Raw genomic sequence first — 27,335 nt, forward strand, 5'->3', positions numbered from 1 at the left:
TTAGTATTTAGCGTTTATTTGAGTTAAAATAAGAAATGTTTGCAGTCTCTGGGGCTTTTCAGACTTACAGTGCACCACAGTTTGGATTTGGGGGCATCCTTGCGAAAGTTATGCCTTTTTTTTCTAATGCAGGCGTACAATGAAAGAGCCCAAGTGTGTCGGCTTGTTAGTTCGTTAGTTAGTTAGTTTGTTTGTTTGTGTGTTTCTTTGTTTGTTTGTTTGTTTGTTTGTTTGTTTGTTTGTTTGTGTGTTTCTTTGTTTGTTTGTGTGTTTCTTCGTTTGTTTGGTTGTTTGGTTGTTTGTTTGCTTGTTTGTTTGTTTGTTTGCTTGTTTGCTTGTTTGTTTGTTTGTTTGTTTGTGCGCGGGATTTGGGGCCACGTTAAAGGACCTCCTCGCTGTTGTCCAATTATCCTCTCGCTCCACTAAAGGGCGTGCCTTATGTCCGAGGTACAGCTTCGGCCCCAAAAACCCAACCAGAACAAAAAGAGTGAATGTTTTATTTGAGTGTGAGGCGTAATGGTGTAGTTCTTACGTTTAAGCTCCGTGGTACACTAAGGGCCAATTAAGGAACAGCAGTGGGACATTTTTTTTCTTTTGTTTTTTGTGTTTTCGAATTATATTTTGGTTAATTAGGCAGTTTATAATTCTCGGAGATTTAGATATTGTTTTTCTGGGTAGTTCAGCTTTGATTAAGGCAAAGAGGGGTATTGGAATTTTTCACTTAACCTCATCGCTTATGGGGAGAGCGCAGTATAGCGCCAAACACGGCTTTACGCGACAAACGTAGCCGTACGGCATTTACGACGCGGATTTTTATTGTATAGCCTTCCTAAACATTTTTTTTTGGCAAAGAGGGTCTATCTTGCATGGTTAACAAATACCTAGACGTCCTATGGCTTCTTCTTGGGCTTTTCGTAAGCTGCCATGAAGTGTGGGCACATAACATCCCGACAAAACCATAAAGAAATACTGAAAGGTGCTCGGCGTATTGTCCACGTGCTCGACAATCAAGCATGGGCATGTCTCAACTTTCTTCAGGAAGGGAAGGTAAAGTTTTTTTTCCAAAGACTACAGGTTGACGACGTTAGACCTCAATGCGCTACGCTAGGGCTAGCATCCTATGCTTAAATCTAATGTTCGCGTCTCTTACCGAGCTCCACTCTGTTTTTGAACTTCACGACGCTACCCATTGCGGTTTCATGCAATGGTCTGTGCTGTGTGAACGCAATTGACGCCTCACGACGCAGGAAAGGGACGCTGGGCCGTGGACAGACGTGGCGGCGCCTGCAGCCGGGGGCCTCATTCGAAGCCCGAGAAGACTTCCACCCGCACTGCCTTGGGCGACAAGAGCGCTGCGTCCAGCCGACAACTGCTCTCTAAGGAGGAGGGCAAGCCAGGGAGAAAGAAGCGCAAGTAAGCGAACATTTACCGCCCCTGCTATCCTGCCCGTGCTCCCCCGCGTGCAGTCGAGCGTTTTCGTAAGAAGTCAATGTCTGGGGAGAAAGCGTGCGCCCTACGGCGTGCTTGCTACGGAAGTGTTTAATGCCAGGCGCGTCACCCGTTCACAATGGGAGGGCTTGGTGCTCCGTGGTACCCCGTCCAGCCGTTATACGATGCCGAAGACTTGACTGGGCTCAGCCGGGCTCCCTGGATGGAGTGGTCACTTCGGAAGCGGCCGGTGCGTGGTTGACAAGGAAAACGGTGCTCGAGACTGCCGAAGTAGCCATAAGGTTTTGTAGTGGGAAATCGGACTCGTGTGAGTAGGCGAGCTTGAAAGAGTGTGCCGTTATGAACTGTTAAGAAGAATTCCTTGCGACTGCTCACAAACAAGTTTAAAAGCTGCCTGTGGCTGCAAAAACCGTAATTCCGCTGCCAGGAAGGTTTAGGAGCTTCAAGCAACGTGAGCAAGAAGAAAAAGTTGCCCCAGATTATGCAAAGCCCAAACAAAGGCGTCTTCAAAGTCAGGCCAAGAGGAACGCTTCCAGATGCTATGCTGGCTAACATGACGGCACGCGATTTCAGCGACAGGTTTCACTCTAATATAAACTAGTATAGGACTTCTCATAAAAAGTAGCGGCGCTCTAGCCATTTAATCCCATTTAATTCATGTCCTCTAATGTACACACTAAAAAGACATTAAAAAATACGAGGACAAAACCCGCACCAACAAAGCTATCGCAGGTAGCCAGCGAAAAGAAAAGCTATGGGGTGCAGGGCTTCCTATACGTAGAGCTGAATGTGCGCCATGCCTTCGTGGCCGATTTCAACCACGCGCCACCACAAGGTTAAGTGGTCACGTGACTAAACCAACTGCGTATTACTGCCCCTTTTTACCTTCCTCCTCCAGCACAAGTGATCTTTTTAATTACCCAATCTTATCGTTACCGTCCCTCTATCTGGTCATGTGAGTGATGATCAAGCCGAGCTTGGCTGAGCGCCAAAATTTCGTTGAAGCGAAAACGAGCCTGAGAATTGTTCGCTGTGACGAACATTTTTTCGCATTGTCTTCTGTGGCTAGTTGACAGGAAATTAGTAATATTTCGTGGAAGCGGCGTTCGTTGTAGCGGAATCAAACAGTATGTTGGGAATAGTGTGAGCCGCGCGTAAATAGAAATCGCCTCATATCTGCGAATGATACGTACACTTTTTTAGTCTGGCTTCAAGCATTGTTCGCAGCATACTGGTCTCGACGATGGCGCTGATAGCGTGCACACCTAAAAATATTTGAAAGAAAAACTCACTGCAAATTCCTGTGACAGCGCGGCGCCTCTCCGGCAGCTCGCACTTGCTGGACGTGTGCCAGAGACGCTGCCAGAAGCGTCTCAGCTATCAGCATGGAGGAAAGAAAAGTTTTTCTTTTTTTTTTCTCCCTCCATGGCTATCAGCGCCTTCGCCGAGACCAGTATACCATAGAGAAATAAAAGTATACTACGAACAATGCTCGAAGCCAGGTTAAAAAGGGGGTTTAGTAGGTATAGATGGGCTATCGCCGTCGGCAGGCGCGCATGCGTGTTCTCGTCCTTTCATTTACCGCCGGTGCAGCTACACGGCGCTCCGATAAGGTTAGGCCACAGCTCCCGTGCTCCAATTGTATCTGAGCACCTGTATGTACGTATCATTCGCACGCTGTGCCGGTTAACGTAGGCGTTGCTCAGCCCGAAGATTGCGAAGCGCGGGGCGACCGAACGCTTCAATGAAACTGATTATGAATGCCAACTTCGTGGTTTCGAAACTACAAGTTCGCAATATCGCAAGGTAAAAGATGACGTAATTGAGTTCCATTCCTTCATCAGGAATAAGACTCAAACACGACGTCGAGCCAGTCTCTACGTCGTGATCGTCGGTGCCGGTGAAAATGGCGGGGTCACGTTGGCAAAAAGAGCCAGAACACAGGGTGGGCTCGGGCTGCGGGCGCACAATGTCGTGGTCGATTTCTCGGCGTTCTGTCTGGATCAGCCTCTTGCTCCACAATTCGAGGCTGGGAACCGTGAGAGAACTGCACCTTCATCAAAACTATAGCGAGGTTTATTGGTAGGGTGACTGGACGGTGGTCGCAAAGGCTCTATCCAAGCGGCGGTCTCTGAGGTTCCGGGTCGGTCTCACACAGCACTCTCGATGGGTTCGCTTTGCTTCGATCCAAGCAGCACATACCCATTTAATGGATTGCTTTCGTCCCGCATTGACGCTTTGACGATTGTATTTAACTTTACTGTTAAACTGATTTCCCTTGGATTCGAGAAAAGGACCTGTCCGCGTCGTCATATGAGGCCACAGTTTCCGTGTTAAAGTGCCCGGGATGAGGCTCTACCTAATGCCTACTCTGAAATATCTTGCAGGACAAAAGACAAAGGCCAATGTACAAACTCTGAAGAGCTCGAACCTATGACTGATTCCCACGGCCCCTCAAGTCGGCAACGACAAACGTGGCTGGAAAGCTGCACCTTTTATATCGCCTCGTTTTTTTCTTTTTTGATTATGTTTATATCGTCAATGAAAGTATCTTCAGAATTTGAGGAGTGTTCATGCATCCTGTTTCTCGCATCATCATTTTGTGTAAGCTCATGTAGTTTGCGAGTCATCATACAGGATGTTACAAGTCTTGAACTTCAAAAATCTTCTGGTATGACAGTTACAGTGTGCAGTTCATATAGCATACTCTTTTGTATATTTGTTTCCGTAAGACACATCGCCTAACTGAGTCCCACACTAATCCGTTCATTCTGTCTCCCCAATGCCACTTGTACGCTCGGTCATAAATCGTGGAGTTGTAACCCTGTTTTAGATTCGTATTTAGGCTCAGCCTTCATTTCTATTTTGAAACTCATTTGTCCCAGGTGTTCAATGTGCGCTACAGTATTGATCTCAATAAATGCCTTTGACAGTGAGGTGTCATGCTATAAAGCATGACACCTGTTCGTTGTGTGGACATGGTTTCAAATCATTTTGAACAACGCTATGTTCATCCTTCGGCAAACACTTTGAAGCCAGTGAGCTCAACAACCAAGATGCAAGGGTAAAGAAGGGTTATTATTTGTAAAGTCGCCCCGATTTCTGCTATGATACATCAGATGTTGCATTTGGAGTCCTCAGCTGATCTGCGTACTACATCTCATCCGCCGTTATAAGCATTTTCACGTTTTAATCTAAGAGCCCTCTATACCCATATACAACATTTTTATGAAGTACCATACTCATCTGGTAAATATTTTAGCACGAACCTGATACACTGAATCACATAATTTAGTCTTGGCATGCTTTTTTCATAGATACCCTTGCGCCCATAAACACGAACATATAGAAATCATCCACACAGTTACATTGGCAAAGGCGTCTGAGAATACACTTCCGTAAATACCGTGGTAGTGTGGTGGGCGAACGATTTGCAAAAGTTTCCTCCGTTTCAACGATGCGGTGCCAAGAGCAAAATTTTACTTGTTTAATGCATGGCGAGAAATGAACAGCGATGATATAGGAACAGCACCCAGGCGTGATTACAGCATGAAAGTTGAACGGGTAGAACAAGGCACTCAATCGAGCCCGGTATGCGAGCTGCTGGCGGTCGTGGAAAGCCATTTTATAACCAGGAGTCCCAACGGTCGACAGCCTTTCAGCGAATTGGGCACGGCACTGAAAAGTACAAATATAAAACACACTCTCCACAGGTCCCGTGATGCGTTCGCTGAAGCCGGAGAGGCGATGAGTCAGACGCCGCCGTCAACGCCCGCTCGAGAGGGTTCCAGCTGGCCCGTGTTTTTGAAGTCGTATGATCGCTGCAAGTGTCTTCAAGTCAAGTTGAAGTTTATTCATCAAAATTAGACGGTTGCAAAGAAAATTTACAGACAAGGGTCACGAAGTCAGCGACTGCAGTGGGACCCACTTCCTCTCCCGGCACCAGAGGTATGCGGGAAAACATCGAGGTGCGCTGTCGCGCTGTGCGGTGTCGAAGCCCGCTCACCGCGTCAGCACACGCACACACAGAATAGATTCGTAACCACGCCATCTGCTAATTGTCTGTCTAGAATACAATAGTGGCAGTGGCCTAAAAACTGTTCGTGTTGCAGGGTTTTGTACGTGCTATCTCCTGCGTGCTGGTACCCGTTCTTCTGGGCCCGGTGTCATACATCGATGCGAGCAACCCTTTCCCGTCAAGGCCCGTCAACGCAGATGACTGGCGCCTACTTCCAGCATTGGCCACCACTGCAGCCACCACTTGTTGTTTTACGGCATATCGACGCTGCAGCCCGGAAACTGGACGCTCGAAAGTGCTCTAACAGCTACACCGTCATCGACTTCAGCAAGTGCACAGCGTATAAATCCCCACCACCAGCCGGCCGCACTCTGTGGGCTCGGTGGCTGTGCCACGACGCAGTCTAATCCACTTCTGTTCGTGATGCAGGTCAGTAATCAACACTGTATCTTTGCTAAAAAAACAAGCAACCGATGCCTTGGTCAGCTGCCGAGCCCCCAGTGCTGTGTTTGCATTATTTCTGATTGTATGAGCATTGTGTTCTCTCTGCTGTTACTGTTGGGTGGAGATATTGAAACTAACCCTGGCCCGACCACCCTAGAGGAAATAATGACTGAACTTAAAGGGGTCCTGAAATACGTTCCACCGATGCATGGATGTACATGTAACCAAATAAGACAATGTATTAGCAATCTCCTCCCGCAAGAATTTTGTTAAAGCGATGAGTATTAGCTGAGAAATCGTAAATCAAAAACCGCGCATTATCGTCGCGCCGCGTTTCCTCCTCCTTTCAACTTACTCTCCGCTGTTGACGGCGCGAAAGCCTTCCCTCCCGTGATGCTGCGCTCCTCGGCGGTGACGTACTTCCGCTATCGCGCTGCTCATACTGCCGTCTGCTGCGGGCAAGCTTTGTTGACACCTTGAATCCCTCTCCGCTCAAGGCTGGAAAAGCGAACGAAAAATCTGGCCGCATTTGTGCGGCGGCCTGGCCTTGCCCTTTCGCGGTGTGCGTTGCTGCAGGGCAGCACGTGACTTTTAATCGGCGGCGAACTCGCAGCCGCTCGGGGAGGATCCCTCATGCCCCTCAAGCACCGCGCACTGTTTATCCAAAAAGCGCCGTATCAGATGTGGCCCCGCTGGTGCCGGGATTTATTTTGCGGTGGTGGTAATTCCTGCCGGCGGCATGTGAAAAAGACATTTTAAACCGATACAGAACCCGCGCACAAAACGCTTCAATCATGTGACTAGATCAGCTTGGGGCGACGCGTGGTGGACAGCGGCAACGTTGACAAAACATGCTCCGGCGCGGCTCTGAGCTTTCTAGCGCTGGAGCGAGCGCCATTTCTTTGACAATCTCAAACATCGGTTGCCTTGGCAACAAGGCACAAACCGCCCCAGAAATCAATTACGGTTGCGTGATCCCGGTTCAGCTAGGGGCCCCACCTCGCGACATGTGGGCACTACAGGCGTACAACTCGCTCCCATTGGGAAGTGTGAGATGCGTTTGGCATTACAGGAGGCGATGGTGTGTGTGTTGTGGACGCCTTTGTTCCGCGATGAAATGCGACGTTGTGCTTCTGCGGGTGGATAGTGCTTCCCATGGTGTGGATTATCTTTCTCGAGCGACGTACGACTCAACCTCGCACGGGGTATGTGCAGTGTGCGCGGCTAAAAGCCATCTCGGCTTGCACGCCAGAGTTAAGTGACTTGCTGTTCGTCCCCGCAACCGCGCGCGAGGTGAGTGCCGAATTTACGACGGGCAGGAGGAGGCAACCCATTGTCTGTCAATCGCGGTTCAGACTTGCAACGCATGTTGTGACGTTATGTTCGTTCGAAACGCATCTCTGGATTGTTTTGAAGTGGAATAAAATGTATCCATCAAACCCGGGCATTCGGCTCAGGGCGTTCTCTGCGATTGCACGAAAGAAGTGCCACGAGGCTTCAACGCTTTCTTTATGAAACGTACTCAGGTAATAGAACATCCATGTCGTGTTATGGCCGTGTTGCATTCAATACGAACGGTTAAGCGTTTGTTTACACTTGTTTAGTTTGTCGTAAAATGTCCAAGCACTCCGACACTCCGCTGGCAGATCAGCCGGCGAGCCGACGCTCAGCAGACGACTCATCTCTTTGCCGGAAGTGCGTGAAAAATCCGCCCAATAGCAGGATGTCTAGCTCATGACGAACATCTGGGAATCGATGATGTAGACATGTGAAGATGGCGGCGTCCAAAAACACGAAGGAAAGGGTGAGAAAAAAGCGACAAACTTTGCAACAAAAGTGTGAGCTTTCCGCTGCGCGTAAAAGAGTAATACTTGGCCCAGATGACCTTGACGACCTAATCTAACGATTGCGCTACTTCATTTAGTGTGCTCAAAACGCCTTTCAGGGCCCCTTTAAAAGCCTGTCTTCCGGTCAATCCCAGCTTATTGGCGATGTACAAATCCTAAAAAGCGAGCTATCTACCACTGATAAAGCCATTTCCGAACTAGGCAAGAGAATCGACAGTCTAGAATCCCACTACAGTAGTGTCGACACACTCCGAACCGATCTTGACGCCATGGCCGCCGCCACCTCCCAGACAGCTACACAGGTCTCTGTACTGGAGGCTCGACTGGACGATGCGGAGAATCGTTCCAGACGGAACAACTTGTTGTTTTACGGCATAGCGGACGACAAGCCATCCGAAACGTATGCGCAGTCTGAGGAGCGTATTACTGGGTTTTGCAGGGACCACCTAAAAATAACTGTCGAATCCAAGGACGTCGAGCGTGCCCACCGTCTTGGCCGCCACTCGCTAGACCGGTGTCTGCCTATTATGTGCAGTTTACATCCTTCAAAACCAAGGAAGCTGTCCTTTCTAATGGTCCCCAGCTTAAAGGAGTACTGACACGAAATTTTCGTGTTACGTTTTTTTCGCTGCTATGCGTGCCTACCAGCCCACTAATCATAGAATGACAGATTAGACGGTCGAGCGCAGCGTAAACATTCATTTACGGCGTCGTTTATTCGTGCCAGTTTCGGTTTCGACTGAAAAACGCCGAGCGGCCGCCATAACAGGATGTATCACATGACGTCACCATTCTTGCCGCATCGCTGCCTCTCTGGAAGCGCGCGTGAGCGAGCGCACGTGCGCGCCCAGACCGGCCGAGGTCTTCGCCGTCCCCACAGGCCCGGGCAGCATGACGTCAGTCCCAAAACCATGATGTGTACACACGCCCGAGCAGCGCGCGCCAACCACAGCCAGCGCGTCGGCTTTGTCACGGGAGCCCCGACGTCGGCAGTTTGGGGCAAGTAGCACATGATGTCATGTCGGTCCGCTCTGGGCTTTCTCGCGCGGGCGAAAATTAAAATGGATTTTAAATATGTTTCGCTGAACTGTTGCTGTTGAAACTTGCTGGGAGATATCTCCTGATAAAAAGGAAGCGTTTTACATAGTTATCACAGCTTTGAAATTTCGTGTCAGTACTCCTTTAAGAACACCGATTTTAGCATTGGGGATGATTTCTCGCACCGGGTTCGGAACGCACGGAAGCATATTCTGGCTTTTGTTAAAGAAAAATCAGGTCCCTTCCTTTTACGGTATAAGACTCTTTTTATGGGCTCAAAACGATACGTATTTAACGAGGCAACTGAAAATGTGGAAGAAAGCTCGTAGAAATTGCCTTCATGCCCCAGATCTTCTAATGGTCCCGTCTTTGGTCACAAAGCTAATCTTTCTTTTTCGGTCATTTTCACCAACATACGTAGCTATCTTTCCAAACGCGACCACGTGTCCGACCTTGTATCTTCATCTAGTAGCAGCCTACTCATACTAACTGAAACGTGGTTGACCTCTGACGTCACCGACAGCGAAATTTTGACCGACTTGCCTCACTTTAATCTTTTTCGAAAAGATCGCCCTGGCACCCGTGGCGGCGGCGTCCTGATTGCTGTCACCGACAGCGAAATTTTGACCGACTTGCCTCACTTTAATCTTTCATGCTCCCTTATAAACATTGCCTCCGACTTCGAAATATTGTGGTTTCTCTTTCGTTCCGTACCTTAGTCCGTACTATTAGGTGTTTGTTATAGGCCTCCCAAAAGTAGTCCGGATTTCGCGCGCCAGCTTAATGGTATTTTAGCCGAACTTACGGCCAAATACCCAAATGCTCGCGTCCTCCTCCTGGGGGACTTCAATTTTCCTAACATTGATTGGCTTAACCTAACTTCATCTGCACCCAATGCAAAGGAAGCCAACGATTTCCTTGATGTTTGCCTCAACTTTAGTCTCAGTCAGCTGATAACACAACCTACACGTGTTACTCAAGATACCGCTAACATTCTTGACCTAATCTTAACAACTGAGCCTGAGAGCCTGTCTTCTCTAACATATCTTGATGAAATAAGTGACCATAAGGTCATTCAGCTAATTTTACCTTCGTTCCTCAAATGCGCCCAGCCTGCAGTAAAACTATTAGGCTATATGATAAGGGTAACTACGGGGCCATCACTTGTGAACTTGAAGCCTTTCTTCCTACGTTTCGAGATGGTTTTTGGGAGCGACCCATTAATGATAACTGGTTAATCTTCAAAAACAAATTAAACCAGCTAGCTGATCAATTTATCCCTAAAATAACTTTCCGTCCCACCCGCCAAAAACCTTGGTATACTAAAACATTAAAAAGGCTTGAAAATAAGAAGAAATGCCTCTTTCGGGCTGCGAAGAATAAAAACACTGACTCTGCATGGGAAAAATATAAGGTTGCCGAGAAAGCATATTCAAGTGAAGTGCGCAACGCCAAGCACTCATTTTTCCATACGGAACTACCGAAAATTCTTACTGATTCACCGAAGCGTTTCTGGCAAATAATAAACCCACATAACACGCCCCCCATCGCCCTTACTAATGATTCTGGTCAAGAATCAAGTTGCCAATATATGTGCCAATATATTCGATGCCGCCTTTTCGTCTGTGTTTACGAATGAATCTAACCCCGTTGAAACAGAATTAGTCCCTGTTAATCTGCCTGAAGTGCCACCTTTTAACATAGGTTTCAATGGTATCCTGTCTTTAATAGAAAAAATAAAACTGTCATCCTCGGCGGGTACCGATGAAATTACATCCAAGGTGTTAAAGAACACTAAGCTCATATCAGCCGAGTTTTTACTTTTGCTGTTCTCCCAGTAACTTTCCTCAGGTATCCTGCTTTTCGACTGGAAGTGTGGGAAGGTCATTCCGGTTCACAAGACAGGTAAAAGAGACTGCCCGTTAAATTATTGCCCCATATCATTAGCCAGTGTGTGTTGCAAACTCATGGAACATGTCATATACACTCATATCATGCATTTTCTTGATTTTAACCATTTCTTTCATTCCTCTCAAAACGGATTTCGAAAAGGCCGCTCATGCGAAACCCAACTAGCCCTTTTCCTTCACGACCTGCATGCTAACCTCGATGGTAACCTCCAAACTGATGCTATTTTTCTTGATTTCACTAAAGCTTTCGATAAAGTTCCACACCAGCGCCTACTAAAGAAACTTTCTCAATTAAATCTAAGCTGAGCTTCTTAATTGGATTACTCAATTTCTGACTAACCGCTCTCAGTTTGTTTTCGTTAACAACGTCAAATCTAACTCTCTTCCTGTTAAGTCTGGAGTGCCACAGGGATCTGTCCTTCGCCCGCTTTTGTTCCTAATCTACATTAACGACTTGCCTAACAATTTATCATGCAACCTTCGCATGTTTGCAGATGATTGTGTTATCTACCGCAAAATAACCAACACATTTGATCAAGCAGCACTACAGAATGACCTTAATGAAGTATTAAACTGGTGTGACCGTTGGCTTATGACGCTTAATCCTAACAAATGCAAATTAGTTTCCTTCCACCGCCGCAAAACTCCACTCCGATTTTCCTATGAAATTGCTAACGTACCAGTCGAAACAGCCGTATCCTATAAGTATCTTGGTCTAACTTAACCCCTGATCTTTCCTGGCGAACGCACATCACTGACATGATTTCATCAGCCAACCGATCATTAGGATTTCTAAAACGTCACCTACGTCACTCACCGTATCACGTGCGTCTTGTGGCCTACCAGTCGCTAATCCGGTCCAAACTAGAATACGCATCACCCATCTGGAGCCCTTTGATCTGGAGTTTATTTGATCAACGCCATCGAAGCAGTGCAAAATCGCGCCGCTCGCTTCATTCATTCTTCTTATTCTTACGATTTCAGTGTTTCATCCCTTAAAAATGAATCCGGTCTGTCAAGTCTTTTCCTTCGGCGCAGAATTGCTACTTTGCCACTGTACCACAAGTTGTACCACAGCTCACTCCACCAACCACCTTGCATCGCTACCGCCGCACGCGTTTCCCCCCGCACTGGCCATCCGCTTCAAGTCTTCCGACCCCGATCTGGCACCTCAACATTTTCTGCATCATTTCTCTGCCGCGCCGCCAAAGAATGGAATGACCTTCCCCACGATGTAGTTTCAATCGCCTGTCCATCACGTTTTATTCAAAGTGTGTCTATGCATCTGCAATGTTAACCTGTGGCTTTTGTATCTATGTTGAACAACCCACCCCTTATGTAACACCCCCCTGTGGGGTCTTTAAGGAAATAAAGTGAAGTGAAGTGAACTTCCTCTAAATGGCGTACTTTACCAGACAACAAAGTTGCTGGCACACTTGCTGGCAACTTTGCTAGCAACTTGTTGGCAAAGTTGCTAGCACTCGTACGCCACGGAATACGAAGGGGCCCCCAACCCAGACGACGACGCACCTTTTGCCAGTACGGAACTCCATCAAGCACTCGCCAAACTCACCCGCAATACCGCACCAGGACATCATCAAGCCACCTACGTACTCCTACTAAACCTCATCGACGAACACACCCAAGTCCTTCTCAAATACTACAATGACCATTGGAACAGCGGCATGTTACCAGCTCAATGGCGCCATGCGGAGGTCAGCCTTCTACCAAAACCCAACAAGCCAATCAACTTAGACAATCCCCGGGCAATCACCCTGACCTCATGTATCGGCAAGCTGGGGGAATACCTGATCAACCGTCAGCTCACAGCCCCCCTCGAAAACACTGCCCAGCTCCCCCGCGCAATGTTCGGGTTCCGGGCCAAACTGAGCAAGACCCACCCAAGCACCGTCCTACACTAGACATAAAAGGGGCCTTAGACAACCTGACTCACTCGGTGGTTTTAACCCAGCTCCAACACATTGGGTGCGGTGCGGCAACGTACAACTACGTCCTAGCGTTCCTTTCGAACACTACTCAGTGCATCGCCCCACAAAAAAAAATTCCCCCGCATTTCCCCGAGGGGGAGAATGTGAAAGTGCGAATGCACGGTTGTCGGCCCGCTTGCGGCGCTTGCGCTCGGCCCCCGCAGCCCACCGCCTCGCCGCCTTCTCTTCCATCTCTTCCATCGGGTTTGTAGTATCACGTGTACACCACGCAGTTATCAAGCCGCTATAACGCCGCTGAGTCGCCAACGCACGCCGCTGACGACGTAGTTTGAATGCGTTAAAGATATAAGGCGCGTCACTAACACTGATATCAGCGTCGCGTCCGTGGCTTGGTCGGTAGAGCGTCGCGCTGCGGCCGCAAAGTCCTCGGATCGAAACCTGGCGCCGGATGCTGTTTCTTTTTTAAGGAGCACTGCGGACGCCGCCGGCGGTGGATGGTTTGGGGTCGCTTATAAAGTGCATTCGCACTTAAAATGGAACGCCTTCACACCTCTGTGCAGGGCACACCACTAGGCTGTGTTAATCGCCGCTACTCTTTAATATTGCCCTGGAAGTTCCACCACCCCTGCTATCCTGCCTACCAGACGTCTCTCATGCATTTTATGCAGAACATATTACCCTCTGGATTTGCAAGGCCTGTGCTGGGTACCAGCATGACCAGCTGCAAGAGGCCATATACAATATCACCCAATACTCACTCACTGCGAGCCTTGCTGCCCATCCACCGAGTCCGTTCTTCTGGTACTACGCGGCAGAACTGGCGGCCGCCACCCACAGCCCACCCCGACCCGACGGTTACCGTCGAAGCGCAGCCCACACCAGCGGTCAAAACTCTTCGTATCCTCGGCGTGATGTATACCGCCACACAGGCTCGGGGGCAGCCTTTCTACTCCAAAATCTTGACAACGGTATCCCAACTGACAAACCTTATCAAACGAGTTTGCACCCGTGGACACGCGCACCGGGAAACTGACACCTGTCAGATCGTGCGATCCATGATCAGGAGCCGCATTATACCCATTCAGGGGGATTTGCCAGCGATGCTGCAGCTACCATCTGAAGGTCATGTGCCCAATTCTCGTTTGGCTGAACGTTTTCATCCTCCTCCTCCTCATCATCATCAGCCTGCCTACGCCCACTGCAGAAAAGTCCTCTCCCATAGATCTCCAATTATCCTGGTCCTGTGCTGACTGCGACCAATTTATCACCGCAAACTTCTTGATCTTATCTGCCCACCTAACTTTATGCCGCCCCTTGCCACGCTTGCCTTCGCTAGGGATCCCTCTGTGGCCCTTAATGACTAACGGTTGTCGTGCCTTCTCATTACATACGCTGCCCACGCCCATTCCTTCTTGATTGGTACTAGTAATGTCGTTAACGCCAATTCCAGGTAACGACTGGCAAAATCACTGGTTTAACTCTTTGTAGAGCCACGTGTGTGAATGCAAGTGACGTCGCATGGGCAATTGTTGTGGGTTTCGTTTAAAGCTTTAGATTCCAACCACCTTCACAGCGTGAATTGGAGCCATTTTTTTTGTGTGTGTGCGTGTGTCGCACACAGCTGGACCAGCCAAGAGGACCGCTTCCGTGACGGCGGCTAATTCCTCCCAAGCGGCCCCTCTGTACATAGCCCGACCACCCAGTAAGAGCACTTCCCTGGTGGCCACTTCCTCCCCGGGGGCCCAAAAGCCCGCCCACCCGTCGGGTGGCTGGATGGGTGCCGAGCACCCACGTGGCGCTGCAGTCTCAGCCAGCGGAACGCAGCAAGTCCGCGTCGTCTTCTTCGGTTGGGCCACACTCGAACATGCGTGCTGCCACCGAGACGACCAGCCGCCGCCACAGGCTCCTGGCGACGCTCGGAGAAATGCTGCACGAGCTTTCCACGAAGAATGGTAAAACTAGCGATCCCCCGCCCGTTGACCATAGGACAAATATTCGCGCAATGCGGCGCGCATAACTAAGCAGGTAGAACACCGAGTTCACGCGGAAAAGTCCGATGCGGTGGTTTTTGGTATCTGATCTTAGCAGCACCGCTTCTAGCCCGAGATAAACGTTACGCCGTCGCCGTAGATATTCGTTGTCGTACGTAAGGCAAGCCTTCAAAAAACTCCCTGCCTCCTCCTCCGGACATGGTCAGAGGACAGTTTGCCCCCCCCCCCCCCCCCCCCCCCCCCCCTCTCCCCGCTATACATGCACACGCACCCAGTTCGCACCTGTCACACATACTCTGACAATTTTCGGCTGAGCCACGTGTGCGGGTGCGGCTACATCGTATACTTTCGTGTCCGCCGCGCAGAAAGAGAAACGTCAGGCTAGTGGACTGACTGGTCGTTTCCGTTGGTGACTGTCTAATAACATCTGGTACCTTCAGCGACCTACAGAAACGCGCAATACGCCAGCTACTAGAGTCCCGTTTTATCTTCTCCCTCCCAAGTACTGAGCGAACCCAATGCTGCTTAGCTTCGGTGATAGGACCGCTTCTTCGTGCACACAGGCCTGGAGTTCAAGGACTTCGGCTTTCGGTTTGTTGAGACGGATGTCAATGCGGCCTGCCTACAGGGTACCGCCTGGCCTCTAAGAGTGTCGTCCTGCCTCCGTTGTGCCCTCACTGCCGTGGTGCCGAAAATCTAGAACATTCACTCTTCCAGTGCGTATCAGCAACGCATGTTTGTGGCGACTAGTGTCTCGCATGGGAGGTGCCTGCTAAGAGTCACGTCCACAGAACTCGGCGAACTTGGTTGAGTCTTGGTGGGAGCTTAATGCTGTGCCTTCGAGGTCTGGCGGACTGTCGGCTGCACTGGCAACGCGTGCACGACTCCCACGCCTTCTTCGTAGGATTAGCGCACGCCTAAACACAGAACATGATTTGGGACAGGAAGCCTTGCTTCGAAGTTAGATATTACGACCCACGTGTTTCTTACAAGTGAACGTGATATAATAAATTGCTCCTGCAATCACGCCCCATTCTTCCGTGTGAATATGTAGCGGAATACTTGTCTGCTGCAAATCGCTTAACACGTGAGTGATCGGCTCAGCTCACGGCGAATGTACAGTATACGGACCGCTTAGCGAGCTCATTGGCTCTTGTAAAAGAGGAAGTTTACAGGAGTAAAATATATCCAAAGGAGGGTTCCATAGTTAATTCTGAACCGAGATCCTCGGTATATTATTAAATAGAGAAATACAGTCAATGTAGCCAAAGACAAATTACATAGTCGCAAATCTGAGTTACCTTTCTAGACTTAAAGTAAAAACAGAGCAATACGAAGCAAGGCACTCATCTTATAACATTACTAGGGCAGACTCAGTTGAAAGACAAAGGGAAAAAAGAAATACAAAAGGTAAAAAGTAAAGTAATAACAAAACGAAAATAGAAAACTTAACACAACGCACTCTATTATAAGTCACATATTTAAGCAAAACAACAGTTTGGAATATTCAGGAAAAAAGAATAGCCGAAACAGTGCATCAAAGCCAAATCTCTAAGCACTTTTTGCCACGAGAGACAAAAGCTAACGTAGTGCAATGGCTTAGTATTGCGAAACAACTTGAACAAAAAAAAAAATAAACAAACAAGCTATTTGACTTGAAATCCCGCTGACGCTGAAGGTAATTTTTTTTTCTATCCCACTAGTAGTACAGGACCACAAACATACATTGCAATGAAAATGCGTCGCAGTAACGCGTTTTTGGCGACTAGTGTCTCGCATGGGGGATGTCGGCTAAGAGTCGCGTCCACATCCCGAAACACCTTCGCAAACTTGGTTGAGTCTTGGTGGGTGCCTTATACGGTGCCTTAGAGTAATGGCGGACTATCGGGTGGACTGGCAACGCCTCCGCGGCTCCTACGCCCTCTTCGTGGGATCGGTGTACGCCTAAACGCAGGAGATGTTTTGGCATAGGCGGCCTTGCTATGAAGTTAGTCCATGGGATAATCTTCCTTTTGCAATTACGACCCACCGTTTCTCACAAGTGAACGCGATAAAATAAATTGCACAAGCAATCACCATGCGCTCCATTCACATGTGTGGATAATACTTCTCTGCTATAAATCTCTCAACACGTAAGTGATCGGCTTAGCGCGCCGCGAATGCGCCGTGTACGGATCGCTTCGCGAGCTTCCCCGCTACTCCATCTCTTTGCCTGGACATGGACCGTGTCTAGTCTTTATGCTTTTTTTTCTCGTTTCCAGCCCCGGGATGGATGTGAATGGCCCACATGTGCCGAAACGTTCCGGCGTGGTTGCCATCAACAATACACCGCCTGATAGTGACCAGGCGGATGACGATAACAACCGTCAACGCGAACATTACGATGACGAGAGCCGGGGCGACGAAGGTTATGACAGCGAGGACGTCTCCTCCGCTTCGGACTCCAGGAAGTCCATTACGCCTACTTTAATAAAGATTTCCCACTGGAATTTTCGTTTTGTGTGTGCTACTTTCCTGACCAGATTGAAATAGATTTGTCAACGTTGACCCTTGGGCAAATTGGTTTTCCATATCCTCGAATTTACAGCGCAACATACAAGGACGAGAGGGAAGACGAGACACGCAGCGCTTGTGTGCCTCATCTTCCCCTCGTCCTTGTTCCTTGAGCTGTGAATTCATGAAATAGAGACAGCCTCGGTCACATAGGCCGTAACTATACTCGGGCTCACTATCCATTACGGTGCTACACGCACCTACGTTCGCCATGCATTTTTAACAGTATAATTAGTTTATTCAAGTTGCAATTGAATTTTTAAATGCAACGTAAATTTAGCTTAGAAGCCTTTGTCAATTACGTTTGTCGCGAGGCCAGATAGCGTAGAAATCGAACAACATTACGCACACCGGTGCATTACGGGGATGACGAAATGGTGGCTGGCATACTGAGGGGAACACGAACAATCTACGGAGTTCTGATTGCAGCGGAGTACAAAGTATTTTTTTTTAATAATTCGGTGACTTGGGAAATCAGGAGTCCAAATTCGAAGCATTACGTTTTGGGTGCACCTGCCCTTCTCACCCGCCCTCCCTCACCCGCCCTTCTTTCTTGGCTCGGCCGTAGGTCTCTTATTTGCCAATTAAGAGCAGTGTTGAGCAGTTCCTGGGCAGTCCAAAGCTGCTCTAGTAATATCAAGTTCACGGGAAAATGAAGTACGGAGTTGCTTTGGAAGAATTCCGAGCAGTTGAGCCTGACAAACAAAAGAGACATCGTATTACGTTCCATCTAATTCCACGAACGTAACAAGCGATCAGGGGAGCAAAGAACGGACTGGGCAAACCCGCGATAGAAGTGGCAGTCCACAACTATACTTGTGAGAGGCCTCCTTCCTGCAGTAGACAAAACACCTTGGTCTGTTGTTGTTTTTGTTGATGATGATAATGAATATTTGGTTGAAACGTACCGCAGGGGAGCCTGAATGACGTTTCTTGCCCAATGTGCGTTCACCACCCGAAAAGACACGCCCCTCCTGTCGAACGCTCGTGACTAGTCGCGGCTTTCATGAAGTCAGCAGACGACACTGCAACAGCGCTGGCTGCGGCCATCATTGCAAATACTCGGAGGACGGTAACGACGCTTCTTTTTGCCTCGAATGAACAGGCAGTTTGGTGTTTGCATGGGTCGGTAATTTCAAAGCGCAACTTATTAATGTGCTAAACGGTTATTGGAGCTTGGATTTGCTTAGAAGGCTGGGCCATGAGAAGAAACTACAAGTTCGGTTCACCAAAAAGACTAGAGAGACTGTTTTGCCCCGACAACAGCGATGCCAGTTTTATTAACAACCTCGAAAATAGATGGCGACTCTCCGGGCACTTTACGACGACGTCTCTATGACGCCACAGAATCTTAATTGTTCGAGTGCCGGCCGTCGACAATCATAAGTGGGTGATTGTGGTGGGGCCTCTAGTTTCGTCTTATCGTATCACTTGAACGATAACATGTAGTTAACGCACTGCTAACTATTTTTATAGTGCTGGTCTCTATTGCCTCCATCCTACCCATATTGTATCACTCTAATGCGAAATTTCGAAGTTTTTCAATCAGCTTTGCGCTTTTTTGTCCTTAAAACAACATAGTTCGTGACTATAATGGAGCTCAGTGGGGTAGCAAAAGCTAGCTCCTTCACACTTCAGTGAATAAAGTTGTATTTTGTCTTAATGGAATGAATGAATGAATGAAACAAATCTTTATTAAAACAACAGGTGCAGTTGTTAGGGCACCCGCCCGGTGGAGGGGATCCCTAGTCCGGGATCCCCTGGCTGCGGCTGGCTGCGCGGGCCCTTTGCACCAGGTCAAGCTGGAACGTAGGGTCCTTGCTGATCAAGAAACGAGTGAGTACGATGAGCTCTCAGGTTTCTTTAGAACATATAGAACAGGGCAAGCAGCATACACGAATAACGCGTATTTAGGCTTCCGTCGTTTTTTTACATATCAGTTCCCGTCACGCTCCTGACTCAGCGGTGCTTTATAATGAGTGCCCCAGGGCATAAAAACTGGCACGCACGAAAATAAAGGGCTCGTGTTATAAGGGCATATTTCTGAAACCTCACCCCCCTGTTCCCGCTAGAAGGAACGAGCCCTGCCGCCAAATATTCTTAGTTCGTCCGTGCGCACAGCATTTACAATCGCAAAAAAATCACACAGGCACAGGCATGATTCGCGCCTGCGTCTGGTAGACCAGACAGAGGTAGTGTCAGTCGTCTATTACCCATTGGGCTACGACCGTGAGGTAGTCAGGGAGAGTCAAACGGCTTACTCCCTCGCCTGTAACGGTGCGGAGCACCTTAGGACCTCCCAATGTCCATCCGCATCCATCCGTGCGCACACCACCATAGAGCGAAAATCTAGCGAAATTCGATTTGAGCCGTGAGTTGCAGTTTCATTTAGGGAATAATCAAGGTGAAACTCACGGGTCAAAGCGAATGACGGTCGGGGCGCAAATCGGATGTCACTCGGGGAGCAACTTGGTTGTCATTTCGAGTCCCCGTACTCCGCACCCTCGCCATCATCCACGGAGTAGAGATGCATTTTTATCTGTTCTTAATTGAAAACGATTTTCTTTCACGAGGGTTGGGTGTACAAGGGAAGTACCTTACCTCGCCGTAGAGTGGATCCCCTAGCGATCATTCGGAGTGTTTGAGTGATTTCAGATGCAAACACATATAGAAATACCCAGAGCTACGGATTGAACTGAATTCAGTTGCCAAAACGCTTGTCCTTTCTCTCCCAATTGTGCTTTATCTCCCTTTCTCTCCCGATGTAAGCACCCGCTTGCTTGGATAATCCTTTGCGTGGTCACCTCCACTTAACTACTCCGCCATATTGTCACGAAGCCAAGGACGACGCAGTTGTTTTGGAAAAGAAACAAGTTTATTGGAGCGAACTTGTGCTCCCCTAACAACTCAAAAGAATACAGAGGCGGCGAAGCAGCAGTCAACAAAGTGACGTGCGTCGGCGAGCGTCGCAGAATCGAATATCCCGGCGTCTGCTCTGCAGGCTTTTTATCTTTCGGCGCGCGTACGTGGTTCTCGAACCATCGATTCGCATCGAGAAAATCGTAGATCCAAGAAGATTATTCTGGGCTGTTCACGTTAGATCGGAATGCTCTCCATATCAGAACAGATAACACATGCGGCACAGAAAGAAAGAATGGAATACGCGCGTCCCTTGGCACAGAGATAACACAGACCGGCGCAGCCGGGCGGTAAAAGCAAAACACAAATAAACAAACCCAATGCATGGGTCGCGGCAATATTACCTGCGCCCTCAGGTTTGTTGCTTATTCTCCAACCTAAAATATTCTTGGTTCCGTAATTCTAGTTGTTACCCATTTTTCCCCTTTAACTCCATCCCGCTCTATAAAGAAGCATTGGGTGGCTAAATACCTTCTAGAAGCGGAACAACAGGCTTTAAAAAAAATTCCGCCCACCTCCCCGCGAGGGGAACCCTGGGTAGATGCGACGCATCGTGGGGTTCACTTGGTGTTTCCGTTGGATTGATTCTGAAATCGCGTGAAACGTGTCGGGAACGCGTATGATTATTATGTTTTATGACTGTTATTATGTTTTATTGGCTAATCTTGGTCAATCTCTCTAAGTGGTATGCTTGGGGCTTCGCTGTCGCAACGACCTTTACTCCATCATTGTTGCTGTAAGTGGGAGCTTCTTTTCTTTTATTGCAAGTGTTAATCATTGCCCCATCATGCGTTGTATCAGTAGCTTCTTGACGTAGTTTGAATGAGTCAAGGATATAAGGCGCGTTCGTAGCATTTGATTATGTCTCGATTTTGTGGCGCAGTGGGAAGAGCACCATGTACCTCACGTTCCGCCCACAGGGTCGTGGGATTGAAACCGGGCGCCGCTAACTATTATTTTTTTTTATAGTGTAGGGGGAAGGGGTGCAAACAACGCCGTGTGGAGGGACAAGGCGAGTGAATGAGATGCAGTCGCATCTAAAAGTGGTTTCGGGCTCGTTGTAATCCTGATCATCTTGACCATCATCGTTGTCGTTGTCGTCGTCGTCATCTGGGTGAGGTCACCGCCGCGCGCCGTCACGTGCCTTGACGCATGGTGAGCGCGGCAGGGGGTTCCGTCGTTCCAATTCGGTCTCGCCGGAACCCTAACGAAGCAGCCTGCGGTCCCGTGTTGAGCTGCTTGAATGACTGGACGTGTTATTTCCGCAGCGGCCAAAGTGAAGGTCCAATGATCCAGTGATCCGTAGGTCTCTCGTTGTGTGCCCTTGTTTCTTAGTGACCGCGACCGCTGATTGGCGCCGTGCACAAGGATGCTGGGCCGAGGACATGGAGATCCCGCGACCACCGTGGACACCCACGGCCCACCGGTCCGTGCGTCTTTACCGCCACCCAGGTTTCAAACGAGCCACCCCATGCCGGGGTATTTCGGGGAATCGTGGGAGGATGCACCCGCAGGCAAGTGGCCCCAAGGACGAACTATCTAGACCCGACTTTGAACATTTTAAGTTAGTGAAACGACCGAATGTGCGCAGTATAATTTGGAATACCAGCCCAGGTTTAGATAGAATTTCTGTGCGCAATTTGAAAGCAGCTGCTGAATTCATTTCCTTCCGATATGCCATATAATTAACCTTATCTATTTGTCTGGGTCATTCCCCAAACAGTTGAAGCAATCCAAGATTATTCCCGTGTTAGAAAAAGGTTACAAAGAAATTATCGGTAATTATAGCCCGATTTCTATTCTTAATTCTCTTAGCAAAATAACAAAATAATAGAAAAATCGTTTGCCAATAGATTAAACAGCTATTTAAACCAATTTGGCCGATTGAACCTTGTCAATACGATATTCGCGCAGGAAGGTCTACTAACTTGGCTCTGATTTCGTTAATTGACTATATCAAATGGTCAATAGATAATTCTCAGCTCGTTGGCTCCATTTTCTTAATTTTACGAAAGCCTTCGATACAGTTAATCACAACATCTTTTTCAGTAAGCTCGAAGCGTACGGCATAACTGGTCCGTGACTAACATTCTTGAAAAACTACTTGCTTGATAGAGAATACGTCGTATATGCAGCAGATACGTTTTCTGAAATTAGAGTTCGTAACAATGGGATGACTCAAGGGTCAATTTTGGCACCCCTGCTCTTATATAAATGATCTTCCCGACACGCTGCAGTCACCCCATTGTCTCTTATATGCGGATGACACCACTATCTCAACATCGGACATGTGTATATTCTCTTTAACATCTAAACTTAGCCTCGCTCTCTGTAACGTCTTAGAATGGGGTAAAAAGCCCCAATTAGTAATTAATCCTACCAAATCTATATGCATGATTTTCAGCTCAAGTCAGAATTTCGTACCTCAGCTTCCTTCCTTAACACTTGTTGAAAATTATATTCCAGCTTGTAATTCTGCAACATTTTTGGGTATACGTCTTCATCCTCACATTAAGTTTCATCTTTATATCAACCATCTTAAACAAACAACTGCATTTGGAATTCGTGCGTTCATTAAAGCCCGGCATTTCTTTTCGTCTTCCTCACTGTTATCACTCTGTTTCTCCTTTATACATAGTCACTTTAACTATGGCATCATCTCGTAAAAAACACTTATCAATGGCACTTAAAATCGGTTCAACATATCGAAAACCAAGATATACGTATCATTACCACCAGCCATTTTAGCACTGATGTTTCGTTTGCGTTAGGTATCTTATCCATTGATCATTTATTTCAGCACAATCTTGCAATCATGTTATTTAAGCTTCTAAAACATCAACTTTCTTTTCAGATCATAGATGTTCATTCTGTACAGAATATGAACCCCAGAAGGTTTGCCTCTCGTAATGATTTTTTACACCCAATTATTCATACAAATTACGGGAAAAAAAGCACCCACTTCACTGCTATTCAACTCTGGAACAGCCTGCCTTTTACTCTGAAATCATTCATAGGTTCACTCTGTACAGAATATGAACCCCACAAGGTTTGCCTCCCCTAATGATTTTTTACACCCGATTGTTCATTCAAATTACGGGAAAAAAAGTACCCACTTCACTGCTATTCAACTCTGGAACAGCCTGCCTTTTACTCTGAAATCATCAATGCCGTTACCTGTGTTTAAAGGGACCCTGCAACAGTTACCATCGACTGCTAGGAATGTATTTTGGGTTAAAGTCTATTGTCCCAGCAATCTCCTACCGCAAGAATTATGAAAATCCGTTCACTATCACCGAAACTACGCGCGATGACAAATCGCGCATAATCGTTCCCTTAACTCGACCGCGGACAACGCGACGAAAGCTGCGCGCTCTCTCCCGGAGAGGGGGGCGGCTCGCGGCGTTCTCTTCGGCGGCCTTCGATATTTCACAGGCCGGGGAGTTTTCTCCTTTTCTCCGCAACGTGGAGACGCCTATTTCTGATCTGGCGCCACAAAAAAGCAGGCATGGGTGCCTGCTCGCAAGCAAGCGCTCGGTCTGGTAAGGCGTTTTCGAAGCAATAAACGTTTGTAGTCTAGTGGTCCCGTTGAAAGGGAAGTATTGAGCTCATCACTCAAACTCCGCGCGCACTCAAAACACAAAAGAAACGGCAAAACTGTGCCTACAGGTTCAGGCATAGAAGAGGTTCGTACACAGCGATGACGACGGCGGAAATGGGAGAATCTAGCCGCGAAGTTGACCAGTGACAGCCGATCGGGCAGCCATGGCCTCAGTGACGCCGCTTAGGCCAACGTTACTAGAATAAGCTAGTAACGTTGGCTTAGGCCATGCCAGGGGTGCATAATGCGGAGAACTTTAAGAGAGCGCGGTTGGTTTTTTCGCGTCTTTCACAGCGATTTCCGCACTCACAACTTCACGTGCACGTGTAATATTTGGCTCAGGTATTCCTGGCAGTGTAATCTAAACGTTGCGCAGGTTTACTTGCACTGCTCAAAGAGTGTTGCAGGGTCCCTTTAAAACAGCACTAAAGTTATTTCTCTTAGAGCGAAATTAGACGTTCTTCTTATTTTTCTTAACCTGTGTATTTTCTCAAACTTTGTTCCTTGGTGTAAACAGAAAAACAAAGACACGGTACGATGTAATTTTACTGACAGAAGAGAATGTTTTGCAGTAGTTGTAATGGTGTCAGTAGGTATTGCGAATCTAATTGATAGACTTGTCCAATTGAATTGTCGAAATTGCGAATGTTCGAAGTGTTGCATTTGTTTCCGTAATTATTTGAGAAAAACAATTTTGTTTTCGCTGCGATTGCATGCTACCTTAGTAATGAACTGCGGAGGGTCCCGTTTCAGCCTTAAGGCATTGCGACCTTCGTTTGTATATACGCATGCATCAGTTATATATCGGCGCCATTCTTTTGCCGGTGGCACATAGCCCGACCACCCAGGAGAACCGCTTCCGCAGCTGTCGCTTCCTCCCCTCCGGGTTCTGTGTGCGAAGCTCCGCCACCCTGGAGCACCACTTCTGTGGCGGCCACCCTACCCCCAACGGGCCATGAACAGGCCTCCTCCTCGGGTGGCTGGGTGGACCCCCGTACCCTGATGCTGCAGCCGGGGTCTGCTGAGCGCAGCAAGGCCGAGTCACCTCCTTCTACGGCTGGCCCCCAGTCGGAGATGCACACGCCTGCCGCAGCCACGACCGGGCACCGCAGCTGTCAGGGGACTCCCGCAGGAGGCCTGGACAAACTTTTCACGACGAATGGTAGGGTTGCTCATCCCTAGCACCTTAACAATATTACAGGGTTTTGCGCAGCGCCGCATGCATAACTGAGCTCCGGGAGAAAACTGCGCAGGGGAAAGTTTGCCGCAGGGTTTTCGTTTAAAAGCGAAGCTTACTCCGGCCCTTCCAGCAGTTTTTTTTTTTTTTTTTTTCTGGGGTGGGGGTGCACTGCTGCTGCTGGCATTCTTTCCGGGCGTGCCGCTGGGTTTCATCTTGAAGGGACACTGAGTCAGTTAGTCACGCGGCTCAGGCGGCTGAAAAGTTAGTCACGCGGCTCAGGCCGCGTGACTAACTTTTCACGCGGGCCTGGGCCGGACCCGGGCCGAAATTCTGCCGCGCATTCTCCGTGAGACCAGAAACGGTGGAGTGAGCTCCACTCGTCGCACTGACGGAAATAACCCCTACAAACTATAGAAGGCTGTCCCGATAAAACGTCTAGTCTACCTTTAAGTGTTGCATCTTTCATGTGACACCACTTCATTCGCAAGGGAAAGTAATTATTCATGCTGCGGAAAACTGCAATTGAAAATGCAGTTAAGAGGGCGGTGTGGTCGGGGCTGTTTCCCTCCTTCGTCGTAGGCATCTTACGGTCTGTAACACACAATCCAATCCGCTCGACTAGTGAAGACACCGGACAGGTCTCATTCGGCTGTTTGACGTTCACGTGTGCGGCTCCCGCCAGCACAACGGACATGTCATCAGTGAGGCAATGAAACCTACAAAGCTCAAGTCCTTCGAAGTTTCATTCAGCTAAATGGCTAGGAAGTATGTTCAATCGCAAATTACAAACAAACGTGGTTTGTTTCGAGCACTCCGTCGACTGCGTCCGGCTTCTAAGGTCATCCATCTTCACAGAATAGAAGGGCACTATTTTTTTTCAATCGAACGTGCTGAACCTGGTGTTACACGTGAGCTATATATTGAGTTTAACTTCCAAATCACCCCGTCTTGGCGCAGCGCCAGGTGAGAAGGAGCAAGATCACGGCAACGCGCCGACCGCGATGATCTACAACCCAGCGTGTGATAATCTCGGAGACAATGGCATTTTTCCGCTTCCAGGTGACGACAGCGCCAACAGCAGCTCCTTTCTGGACGCGTCCTCGGAGGTGTCCTCCATCGAGAACTCCAGCAACGGCACCGGGGACTCGTACTCCTCAGAAACGGCGCAGAAGCAGCAGCCCGACGCCGGACCCTTTCTGCAGATGCCGAAGAGGAGATGCTGCAGGAGTTCGACGATGGCGAGGTCATCCCCGGTGCACTCCTGCTGACCAGTGAGCGCAAATGCGGGAGCATCGTGGGGGACCTGGACAGTGACGGAGGGCACCTGTACAAGCTCTAGCTGGGACACGGCCCAGGGACTTCAGCCGACTCTGCAGCAGAGGAGCAGCTCCTTGAGGGCTCGGAGCCAGGGACGCTGGGCCAACGTGAAGAAGAGGAGGAAGCCCGCGACGCCTCGGAACCAGGCGATGAGGAAGAACTGTGCCGCATTACCTTGTGATTTCTTACTTCTTCTTCAACACAATTTCACATATCTATGCATAAAATATTTTTTTGATCTGAATAGCACAAACTACGTTATGTCTCCAAAGCTATAGCGTGGGTGGGCGCGCACTGGCACGCAAAAGATGCAGTGTACGGAATGAAGGAGAGAGCAGTTCTCTTTTACAGAAGTGTTAACATTTGAAACATGGAGACGCCTGTGCACCCATTGCCTGCTAAGTTCTGTGATTCTGCAATACTAAAAATGAATTATCATGAACCTGTGCTGTATAGAGGAAAGCAGCCGGGGCAAGGAAATTTTCATGATACAGTTTTTAGGATCGGATTGGCGCTCCGACTAGTCCCAATTTTGCTTTTTTGGGTTTAGCTTACATAGCTAGAGTCTCTCGGATCTAATGGGCCAACTTAGGCATCCTCGAAATGCGTGAGCGCCTGTTTGGTGTGTGTTAAAGACGTGTTGTGTGTTTTTAATAGAATTTTTGTACGTCGTTCAAACACTAGGGGTTTCGTTACGATGATCACCGATTAAAGTCACCACCTTATTAAGCTGATCTCTTCAGCATAAACCTGTTACTTTAACCCAAGAAAGCACAATAGGCACGCAGTTTACTGTAGCGATTATATTATTCGCCAAAAGAAGCGGCAGCTAACTTAAATCAATACTTGTTTATTATTGATCCAGTGCACAGCGTTTACTGCATATCGTGCTATAGTTTCCATTTAAAAGCAAGTCCACATGCTTACAGGATTGTTTATTTTTTTCTAGTTTCACATTTTCGTTTGCTGCCAGGAACAGGGCCCAGCTGTCCAGTCGGCTGCAGGGCACTCTGAGCCCAAAGTCCACACGGAGCGTAATCCGCTCCCTGTTAGGCGACAAAGCCACCGTCACAGCTCATAGATTTCGCCACGTCATGCAATTCACAGTAAGCAATTCAC

General features: G+C 48.3%; 1 pseudogene; it reads left to right on the plus strand.

The window, feature by feature from the left end:
- Positions 1 to 1,567: 1,567 nt before the first annotated feature.
- LOC144161177 (uncharacterized) lies at positions 1,568 to 9,136 on the plus strand (annotated as a pseudogene).
- The last annotated feature ends 18,199 nt before the right edge of the window (positions 9,137 to 27,335 follow it).

The sequence above is a fragment of the Haemaphysalis longicornis genome, unplaced genomic scaffold (genome assembly GCF_048455015.1).
Source record: "Haemaphysalis longicornis isolate Haplotype H1 unplaced genomic scaffold, Haemaphysalis longicornis Haplotype H1 scaffold_1, whole genome shotgun sequence".
Lineage (NCBI taxonomy): Eukaryota > Metazoa > Arthropoda > Arachnida > Ixodida > Ixodidae > Haemaphysalis > Haemaphysalis longicornis.